This window comes from Terrapene carolina, unplaced genomic scaffold, assembly GCF_002925995.2.
Source record: "Terrapene carolina triunguis isolate 2854851 unplaced genomic scaffold, T_m_triunguis-2.0 Scaffold88, whole genome shotgun sequence".
NCBI classification, from domain to species: Eukaryota; Metazoa; Chordata; order Testudines; family Emydidae; genus Terrapene; species Terrapene triunguis.
This window is the reverse complement of record NW_020664439.1, coordinates 45391705-45402428: the sequence shown is the minus strand read 5'-3', so window position 1 is coordinate 45402428 and position 10724 is coordinate 45391705.

Genomic DNA, 10724 nt, shown 5'->3' with positions numbered 1-10724 from the left:
CAGGGTGGGAGAACGGGGTGCCTGTCCGGTGACGCTGCCCCGTGCCCCACCCCACGGCCCCTCTCTGTTATCCTAATCCTACACGGGAGGCAGTGTGGCTCAGTGGCTAGTGCACTGGAATTGGTCTATCTCTGCTTCTGCCACTGACTTGCCGGATGACCTTGGCCATGTCTCGGTGCCTCCGTTTCCACTCTGTATATTGGAGGTGCTGCTGCAGATTGGTCCTGCTTTGAGCAGGGGGTTGGACTAGAGACCTCCTGAGGTCCCTTCCAACCCTGAGATTCTATGGTTCTATGACCCCCTCTGTAAAGCACTTTGAGAGTAAAATCGCTACACGAGAGCTAAACCGTGTCTTATTATTATATTCTGAGCCCTCACTTTACTCACATGTGCATGGCTCCCCCGACTGGGGCCTCTGGGTGCTACCCCCAGTCTAATCCATACAGCACCTGAGCCTCAAATCTTGTAACGAGAGGGCCTCCCCCCTGCTGCCTTGTGGCACTGCCCTGGCACTAGGATGCCATCCCGACCTGGGAGGGGCGCAGCGGCTCAGAAGTGCGAGCGCATTGCAAGCTCCGGGAGATGACCTGGGAGGGATGGAGACATGTGGATTGAAAAGACCAGTTAATCCCCATGGAGGCCACTAGATGGCAGCCCCTGCTCCTTCTTTGAGGGCCGCCCCATCTGTAGGTGCCCCGCTCCCATGTGCTGGAGGGGCCTCAGCTGGGGGCAGTGCCGCTCTCCCAGATGGCCTCGAGTCGTCTCCGGGGATGGCCCCTGACTTCATCTCCAAGGGCAGGTCTTCACTACAAGGAGGGGGGTCGATTTAAGATACGCAAATTCAGCTACGCGAATAGCGTAGCTGAATTCGAAGTATCGGAGCCGACTTACCCCGCTGTGAGGACGGCGGCAAAATCGACCTCTGCGGCTCCCAGTCGACGGCGCTTACTCCCACCTCCGCTGGTGGAGTAAGAGCGTCGATTCGGGGATCGATTGTCGCGTCCCGACGAGACGCGATAATTCGATCCCCGAGAGATCGATTTCTACCCGCCAATTCAGGCGGGTAGTGTAGACCTAGCCCAAATGGGGCCGGCCTCGGTCCTTGACCCCCAGGCCTGCTGCTGGGATTCCAAGAGGGACTGGACTTCCCCATCTCCCGCCCCCAGCGAGCAGCTTTGATTCCAGCCATCTGTGACCCCTTTGGTGTTCATGATCCTTCTCCCCACCCCATCCCACCTCCCGGCTGCTGGCCATCAGGCAGAGGCCTGCTACGTCTCTGCGCCCGGCAACATCAACCCAGCGCGGTGGCTGCTTTCCTACCTGGCAGGTGGGGGCCCAGGGAAGAGCTCCCCATCGGGATCATGAAGGCAGGGTCCCAGGGATCCAGGCCTCACCTGGACGCCACATGAGAAGCGGTGTGCTGTGGGGAGGTTTTAGGGGAAGATCCAGGAGACATCCAGCATGGTTCTCAGTCCAAACTCCCTGGCCCCGCTGGCTAGAGCGCTGCCGACCACAGCGATGTCCAACCCTGATCCAGGCCCTCTGATGTCATCATCCTAGTTGTGGGTCAGCACCATCCCCCCCACCCCTGAAGCCAGTACTGGCGTCGGGAGGGCCAGGGATCCTGGAGGGGGTTCTGGTAGAGCCAGCTGGGGTGTCTGGGGTGGGGGAGTGTCACCACTTTAATATCCAGATGGGAAAATGCAGCCTGTAGTAAGATGAGGTCCTGAAATATAAGTCCTTGTATCAGAGGCCCGGTATGAGGCCTAAGGCTAGAGCTAAAGTAATGGTCACAACTTTGCTGCTATAAAACAAAGTTAAGCTATGAGCAAGAGGCAGGCCCTGCTCACCAAATCTGGCACGAAGAGGGCTGATGCTGCAAAAACACACATACCTAAAAGGTACTGGGCACAAGTAGTGTAAACATGTGCCAGGAAGGTACCAGGACACTCCAGCACAAGCACATTCCACACAGATAACAGGAATGTGCTGACCCATCCTAAAGACAGGGTTAAAAGGATCATATGATGGATAGAGTTGTTTTGCTCGAACCAACATGTACAAGGTAATAGGCGGCACCTTGACACGTAGAGGGGTTGTACCTCAATACGTCAGGAGTGAGGTGTAACTTGTTTGTATCTGTGTATAAAAATGGGGTTGTCTTTGTCTGGCCTAGGGAGCAGTGGTAAATCCCGCGACTGACTGAGCCGGTCCATTGTCAGGGAGCACGTATGTACTAGCAGAACTGTAGACATCTGATCCGGGAAGCTAGCGACTGTGTTTCGTTTGGCAATAAACCTGGCCGGGTGCCTTCGTACCTTATCGGAGTCTGTGGTCATTGGGGGCTCTCTCGGGGTCTGCTGTGCCAGCGAGCTGCAGCGCCGGGGCAGCACACACAGAGAACACACGCACGCAGCCGACTGTTATCAACATTGGACAGAACAGAGCACCACACCGCTGACGTCTGACGACACAGCCAAGCAGCTAGGAAAGGCCATGGCATCGGCTCCTATAAGCTAAGCAGCCTGAGGGCTGGTCTGTATGTGCCAGGCAGGCCGCCTGGGCTGGGGGAGTCTTTCCCTGGGAGTCGGTGCTGACCCCAGTCCGCTGCTGGGCCGTGCTGTGCTCCTGGCAGTGCCATCCTTTCACTCCTCGTGGCCATTCCAGACCCGCTGGCACTCTCTGAGGCCGCAGCCCTGATGTCCTGGGTGAATTCCACTCAGCTAAATCCATCCTGCCTCCCAAACTGCCCCTGCAGCGGCATTTGGCAATGTTATTCTGCTTCGCTTCCTGTCCCAAACTCTCTCTGGGTGGGTGCTGTTAAACCACCGGCATGTTCCCCCCCAGAACTGGCTGCAGCCTACTGTGCCGTGCAGAGCTCCCCGCTCTTTATTGTGGGGCCATCAGGAGTGAGGAGTGTTGCCGGCTTCCCCGACTGGAATAGCTGAGAATTGAGGCGGAGGCCTCATACTGCCTCCACAGTGGGCTGTGCCTTGGAGCTGGCGACAGGAATTCTGCCACCCCTCCTCCAGCCATGCCCACCCGGGCAGATTTCCCTGTGTGCAGAGCATCAAGTGAGGCCCTTATGGCCTCTCTCCCCACGACCACCCCCCGAGTCTCTTGGGCTGCCAGGCTCCGCTGACACAATAGCAGAGGCACAGCCCTGGCTAATCCGGCTTGGTGGCTAGGGAAGTCCATTGGATTTCCGATTAACTGGGCACTGCCAGCCCGCAGCTTGGTGACCGAGCTAAGCTGCCCGGAGACCCAGCTGTGCAGATAAACCGCGGGCCTGGACGTACTAATCTGAAGAGAACGAAGGAGGGAGCTGGGAGCCAGCTGGGCCAGGGAAGGAAGGATGAAAGGGAGCGACGGGGGACGGACGGCTGAGACTCCAAGCTTTATCCCCGAGCAGCTGGCCATAACTCAATGGGCTGGATTGCTCTGCGGGTCAGGAAGCCATTGCTGTCCGGCCGCTGGACAAACGCCAGCAGCATCAACATCCCCTGTCCTTGCACTGGGCTGTCCCCGGGGCCCTCAGTGCAGCCCACGTATGCAGCAATCTCACAACTCCCCAGGGCCCGGGGGACTTCCATGTTCCCTCTTCTCCCCTGCCCTGTAGACAAAGGATAGTTTTGTGGCTAACTCCCAGCCCCAGCAGCCAGGACTCCTGGGTTCTATTCTTACCTCTGCCACTGACTGCCCAGGCAGCCGCCTCCCCTCACCCTCCCTAGGCTTCGGTCAAATGGGGTGGACCCTGCACCTACCAAGGGGGGCTAATGCGAGTAACTCCTGAAAGTCCTTTGGAACGCCATCAAAGAGGGGTCGCGGTGCCCGGCGTGGTGGGTGATCACGGCAGGAGCCCTCTACGGTGCACTCCACGTATGTACTATTGCCATAGGACCAGCAGGAGGGGATGTGCCCAGAACCACCACATGCACTTACCCCCCCATGTGCAGGGCTGTGCAGCAAATTATGATCGTGATATTTTTACAAATGACACAGTCCCCAGTGTAAACGGAGCAGGGAACGGCCGGTTTTATTTCCTGCACTGAAATAACAAGTTTCCATCTTGACGCCAATGAACAATTCGCTGGAGTGGATACACCAGCTCCTGAGCTTACGTATATGTGCGTTACACCTACCGTGCGCTTGCACTTCAGCCTTGGCCTGCAATCAGGCCACTGTGCTGGGATCCCAGCTGATCCCATAAGCTAACCACTCAGGGTAGTATTAGACTCTTGGGCCACCCCCAAGGAAAACGCCAGGGTGTGGCAGGAAATGTGTGATTCAGTGGGGGGCGCTCTTCTGTCCTAGACAGCACCTAACCTCCCTGTGTTGCTGGGGGTGCTGTGCTGGAGGAAGTAGTGTGACTCAGTAGGGGGCGCTCTCCCCTCTAAGTCAGTGCTGACCCCAGTGTCGCAGAGCTGCACTACAGGGCGCCGGGCTGCAGGGTGCAATATACACGACTCGATAGGAGGCGCTCTCCCCTCTGAGTGGCCGCTGACCCCATTTTCCCAGGGTGGTCTGGGAATGCTGCACTGCTGGAATCACTGTCATCTGGGTGAGCTGGAAAGGTCCTGTACGTTTGAGACCATTCAGGGCCCCACCCATGGGTGTTTTGGTCAGAGGCGGCCCGTAAGCTCCCGCATCCTGACCAACCTCCAGTGCAGGATGCTTTGTTCTGCCTACCTAAACTCACCCCGCACTTTCCCCCGGATACAGGATCCTTCTTCACTTCCTGTCCTGCATTGGTAGGTAGTGTAGCTTTACCCTTTGAAGCCTTCCTGCCCCTACTCCACCCCAGAAGTGGCTGCATTTCAGTGGAAGGGGGGTGTTCCCTGTCAAACCTTTCCCTATTTCAAAGGGATGGTGTGTGAGGTTTCATTACCGAATCTCCACAGAGCGCTTTGAGATCCCAGGCCAGAAGGTGCAAAGCATTAGCCAGAGCGATGATACTGCTAAAGTCACCATGTGTACCCCACTTGGCCTGCAGATCCCCAAATGCTGCAGTTAGCTGCTATGATGTTAAGCTAGGTGGATGCCCTACTTAATCTAATGAGGACAGATCAGGGCCCCAGGTGACTTGTGCTGTTAAATGGATTATATGCAGTTAAGCCACGTGCACTTAGTGGCTGGCATTCACTATCAGACACCTTCGCTGGGGCTCTCCAGGGGTTCCCAGCGGCATCCGGATCTCAGACTCCAGCGCTTCTGTGGCCCCCAGCTGTCAGCTTGAGAGGGTAACTCATGCCTCTCTGTTTAGACCGGCTGGCGTTCTCTCTTGGCTCTGCACATGCTGGTTCACCACGACCTGAATCCAAACACAGTGACTGTTGGGAGTTTACACCAGGGGGCTTGCTCAGCACCCCAGAGGGCAGGCTATAAATTCAGGTGTCGCTAACTGTCCCGCCCCCCGCCTGTCCCCGTGGGAAGTTTGGGGTCCTGCGTGTTGTGGGACAGGATGACTCTAAGCTGCTAACACCCTCTTGCACGGCAGACTATTGTGATGGTCGGTCATTCATCTCCTTTCTCTTCCCTTTCCCAGTGCCCGCTCCCAACGCGCCACTCTCCCCTCCAGGCCTTACATTCCGTCCTCCTTCCTAAGCAGCGATCGGATCTGCAGCTGGGATAAGGGACCGTGTCCCTGCGCTATGCTCCTCTGCGGGTCTGTAGTGTTCCACGGAATAACCTTTGTGACTGCTCAAGCCATGTGGCGTTCAGCCTTCAGCATTTGCGGGGAGCCAGATTTGGTTCCCCAGTCCTGGTGCTCTGCATTGCTCTGGATAGATCTCAGGAGTGTCTTGGCAGACTCTAAAGAGAATCTGGTCCAGGTCTCCTTTGTTCTAACTCCAGTGGAGGGCATAACACAGAGGACGGCGCTGTGAATAACCCAGCTGGTGTCTTGCTGAGCATTCCTACTGCAGATCTCCAGCTGCAGCGGCTCACAGGCTCCGTTCGCCATACTGAGATTTGCTGCCGGTATCTTTCCATTAAGACCCAGCCCGAGGCTTTCCCCAAACATGCGACTGGAAGCTTAATCGGTGGGGTCCTCAAAATGTTTCCTGTCTCCTCATCTGGGCCAGGGCACCACCTGAAAGACTCCTCCCACTGGATTATCATCCGCTAGCCCCGCTGAACCCCTATGTCAGCAAAGGGAGCTGGTGCTCACTAGTTTAACGTCCCAGTTTCCAAACCAAAGAGGTTGGGATAAGTGGCTCCATAGCTAAGACTTTCATGCTTTAAGGCAGAACCTCATCAAAGCCCTCGGGGACGGAGGGTGGAAATTGTACTGATTCATCTGATAAGATTTCAAAATTAGACATGGATTCCAGCCACAAAATTCAGATACAGAGCACGGATCCTGGGATGCAGGGGTTGGCTCAGGCCCCATCGCTGCTAAGGAAAAACCCCTAGTCAGGGAAGTTCTATTGCAATAATATTTTATGTGTCTATAATACCTTCTGTCTCAGAGCACTTCCCAGGCTCTTGTAAGGAACTGGCTGATGTGCATGTACACCACTGCCTTCTACTGGAGAGAATCAGAACTACAACTGTGATTTAAAGGCCCCATCCTGCTAACAGCTAATGAAGATTCTCCCTTAGATCAGCTGGCGTTGGGAGCTGAAGGCTCTGAATGCTAACCCTGCTGTTGCTATTATGTTCTAAGTGGAAGAGGAGCTGGGCCATGACTTTGGGAGACTTTCAGTGAAGCTGTGGGTTTGCAACGAGCGCTGAACCAAGCCTGCCTGCCCTTGCTACTGCCTGGGGTGGTCATCCCAGAACTTCCTTCCCCCAAAACATTTTCTCACCATCCTAGAAGCCGAAGGTAGAAAAGCTTTTCTAGGTGCCATCTCAGCCCTTGGCCTGGACAGGATAGTTCCAAAGTCCCCGAGGCTTTGGCCTTTCAGCTAAGCTATCCCAAGGCTAGTTCATGTGAGTAAGATGAGCTGTCACTCACAGGAGGGTGGCTACTCCAGTGCCCACCCTCCAGTGCCTCACTCAGTATCCCTACGCTGCCGGTTTGCCCTATCTCTGTCCATCTATTTAAGAACCTACCATCTGCCCATCCTGGGCAGCTCTCACTAAGTAGCTTTGGCTAAATACTCTGGTGGCAGAAGCAGCTAATCCTAACATTTTACTGGCCTGAGGGATCACAGGACGTGCTGGGGAGAGTCTGCAGGCGAAACGGGACAGGGAAGGTCAGTGCAGAAGGTGAGGGGAAAGTTTCACGAAGTGATGAGCAACTGAAAAAAGGGGGTTGGAGTGGTAACTATCCTGCTACCTTAGCTACAATGATCACTCCCGCTATGGACCATCCTCTGGCACCCCCACTGCCTGACCGCACCCCACATGTTCTATCACCCATCTGACATGCCCTCATTCCCCTCACATATGGACTATCCCCTGTAGCCCGTCTCTGACACTCCCATGTCCCACTCACCATTCGAGCTGGGCAGGAAAACTGTGACTGAACCATTTACTGTCAGCAAGTGCAGCTCCGTCAAAATCGAAATATGTTGCAGAATCGTGGCCATTTCGCCAACTTTCATTCTGGGAAAAAAACAAGTTCTGACGACGCTGAAATGTTCAGTTTCCACATTTTCGGACTGAAATGTTTTGATTTCTTTTAAATGACTTTTCATTTGGAATTGATTTATTCTGTATTTTATATATAATATAATATAATATAATATAATAACATTGAAATCGAAATGTTTCGATCGATCCCAAACCATTTTTTTCTGGAATTGTCCTTTGCGGAGACGTTCAAGTTTTCAGGTTTCATGCCATTTCTAAATGAAGCCAAACTTTGAAATCTCAGAGTCCTTTGTAAAACAGAACCTACTCTCAGTATCAGTTTGGTTTAAGAATTCCTAATGCACTCTTTATCCTAATATCCATGATCCAATGTTCCACATCTAGTGTCCCTCTGATACTCCAATACTCTAGTACCCTCAGACACTCTAGTAGTACCTATGACTCTAGCATTTCTATTACCTCACTCATGCTATAGTGCCATTCTTACCCCTCAGATACTCTAGTACTAGTACTTGTCTGATGCTCTACTGTCCCTAACACCCTCTGATAATCTAGTACATTATTCCACATAAACTAATGCCTCTATCCACCCCGATACTCTAGTACCTCCAGTACACCCTGATCCTCTAGCACCTTTAGTATACCTCTGATATGCGAATACCCCAGTACTCCTCTTATATCTCTCTGACTCTCTAGTGCCACTCTGAGATTCTAGTACCTCTAGTAGTACTCCTTGGACACTTTAGTATCTAAAGTACAGCCTGGCTCTCTAATACTCATCTGATACTCTAGAACTCTCCACTACCACTCTGACTCTGATAGACTAGTATCTATAGTAATACTTTTGATGCTCTAGTACCCCTCTGCTAGTCTAATTTTTCTAGTACTCTAACACCACAATACTGATACTCTCATAGCCCTAGTAACCCTGGGATAATCTCTAGTATCATTGTGACTCTAGTCTCTCTAGTACCCCTCTGATACTCTAATGCCTCTGGTACACCTCTGGCACCACAGTATTGCTCTGAAGTACCTCTAGTAACCCTGGAATATTCTACCATGTCTCTGTGACCATAATACTCCTCTGGTACTCTGGTGTCCTCTGATCCTCCATACCCTTCTGACACTGATGCTCCTCCTGCTCTTTAACTGCATTTCCATATCCCACCCCCATCCCCTGCTCTCTGACCCAGGGGTCATCCGTGTAATCGAGGGTCACCGCGAAGGGCAGCAGAGCCAGGCTTCCTGTCCCACATGAGGGCTGTGCAGCCGGACGTGTGATGCGGCTGCATTTCGGGAGCTGGTTGCGCCCGCCACGCTGGAGCTGCCAAGGGGCTGGGCCGGCTCAGGCGGCTCCATCTACTTCCCTCCCCATACCGCCAAAGCACCAGGGCTCTCGCTCAACCCAGTCTGTCTCCATGGCAATAGTGACCTCATGCAGGGACAGGCAATCTGGGCCAGTCGCCGTAGCAACCATCCCAGTGACATCAAAAGCCGAGCTCCTGTTCCCAAGGCAACCCAACCGGGCTGGCTGGGCAAAAGGAGCTATTTGTGTCCCTGGGATTCGTTGCCAGAGACATGGCAGGGGGACGAGGAGTGAGACGGGGCGAGGGGTGCACCCCCCCCAGTCAGAGCTGCTCTGGGCTGGTGGGCAGGCGGCACGGAAGGGGATATGCCCAGTCTTCTCCACCCAGCATGGATGTGGCTGTGCTCATCGAGGATCAAATCCTTGCAGGAGGTCGGGCCAGACCCCCCCTTCCTTCCCACACACACCAGGAGAGAGGGAGATCCTCCAGTCCTGCCCCTTGAGATCCTGGGGGTGTCACGGCATCACGGGGGCTGGTTTATGCCCAGCCTGGAACCTGTCTCCCGGGAGTGAGCCCTTTAACGGGCCAGGTCCCCAGGATCCACACAGCTCCACAGGGGCAGGCCCGTGGCCTCCACGACACTGAGACCGGGCCATCGGCACCAGCCATCCCTGTCTCTCTCTCTCTGGCTCCCTGCAGCGAGTCTAGACTCCTGCGGGAGGCTTGTCCTGTAGCTCGTTAGGGGCTCAGTGCTCCCAGGGAGCCTCCACAGCGACACAGCCGGGGCCTTTTCCAAGCAGGGCCACCATTCCCGAGTCACCTCGCTCCAGTCTCTGCAAGGCCTTAAGTCAGCCAAGCGAGGCCGAAGTTAAGCCATAGCCCAGCCAGTGCTGTGACGAGCCAGACAAGCTACAGTGGGTTTCATTCCTGGGCTGGAACTCTCTGTCTTTCGTCCGCTGGCGCCCAGGTGAGAGCAGCCGACGCCCTCCAAAGCCAGCCCTTCTCCTGGTCACCTGCCCACTTTTCCCTTTATTCTCCAGCTCAGTTCAAGTGTCCCACCTGCTGGAGCTTCCTGCTGTTGGGTGTTGGTTGGTCAGTCCTTGGGGCTCTCTTTGTCTTGGTTGACTCTCTGCTGATTTGGGTCAGTTTCAGCCAATTCTTGAATGACTCTATTCATTCCACCCGGAGCTAGGTGACACAGGCACACCTCCTGTCTCCTGCACTGTTCCAGGTGCGGTGTTAACCCTTCTGCACCCACTGGGGAGCAATGCAACAGACATGGGGAAACTGAGGCACACCTAGGCTTCATACAACTATTACAGATAATTTCCACTTTCTCACGTAGGGTAACAGGACCCCATGTACATATACCCCGCCCCATGGGAGATCCAGGAATTCAGTGCCGCCAGTGTAGCCAATACACCAGCACGGGATGGTTCCAGGCCCTACCCTGGTTTCCTCTGGAAACTGGGAGCTTTACCTTGGCGTGTTCTAGGAGCTCAGGCAGGATGTACTGAAAGGGAGTGAGCCCTGAAGAGCTGTCTTCATTTGTGCTTCTGTTTAACAGGGTTCAGGTCCTGCTCCTTCCTCCCCACACAGCAGGTCTCAGGGGAGTGCTCAGATAACAGTAATTTGTTACCCCTCCATAGTGCCTGATATCTGAGAAGCTCAGAGTGCTATATATATTCTTGGATTGTTTCACAGCTCCCCTGGGAGGGGAGTGTGCATCAATAGCTCCATTACATGGATAGGTAAATTGAGGCACAGAGCGGGGCAGGGACTCACCCAGTGAGTTGATGCCAGAGCCCAGGATAGAAGCCAGGGGTCCTGACTCCCAGCCCCCTGCTCTAACCATGAGAGCACACTCCCTCTGGCCCA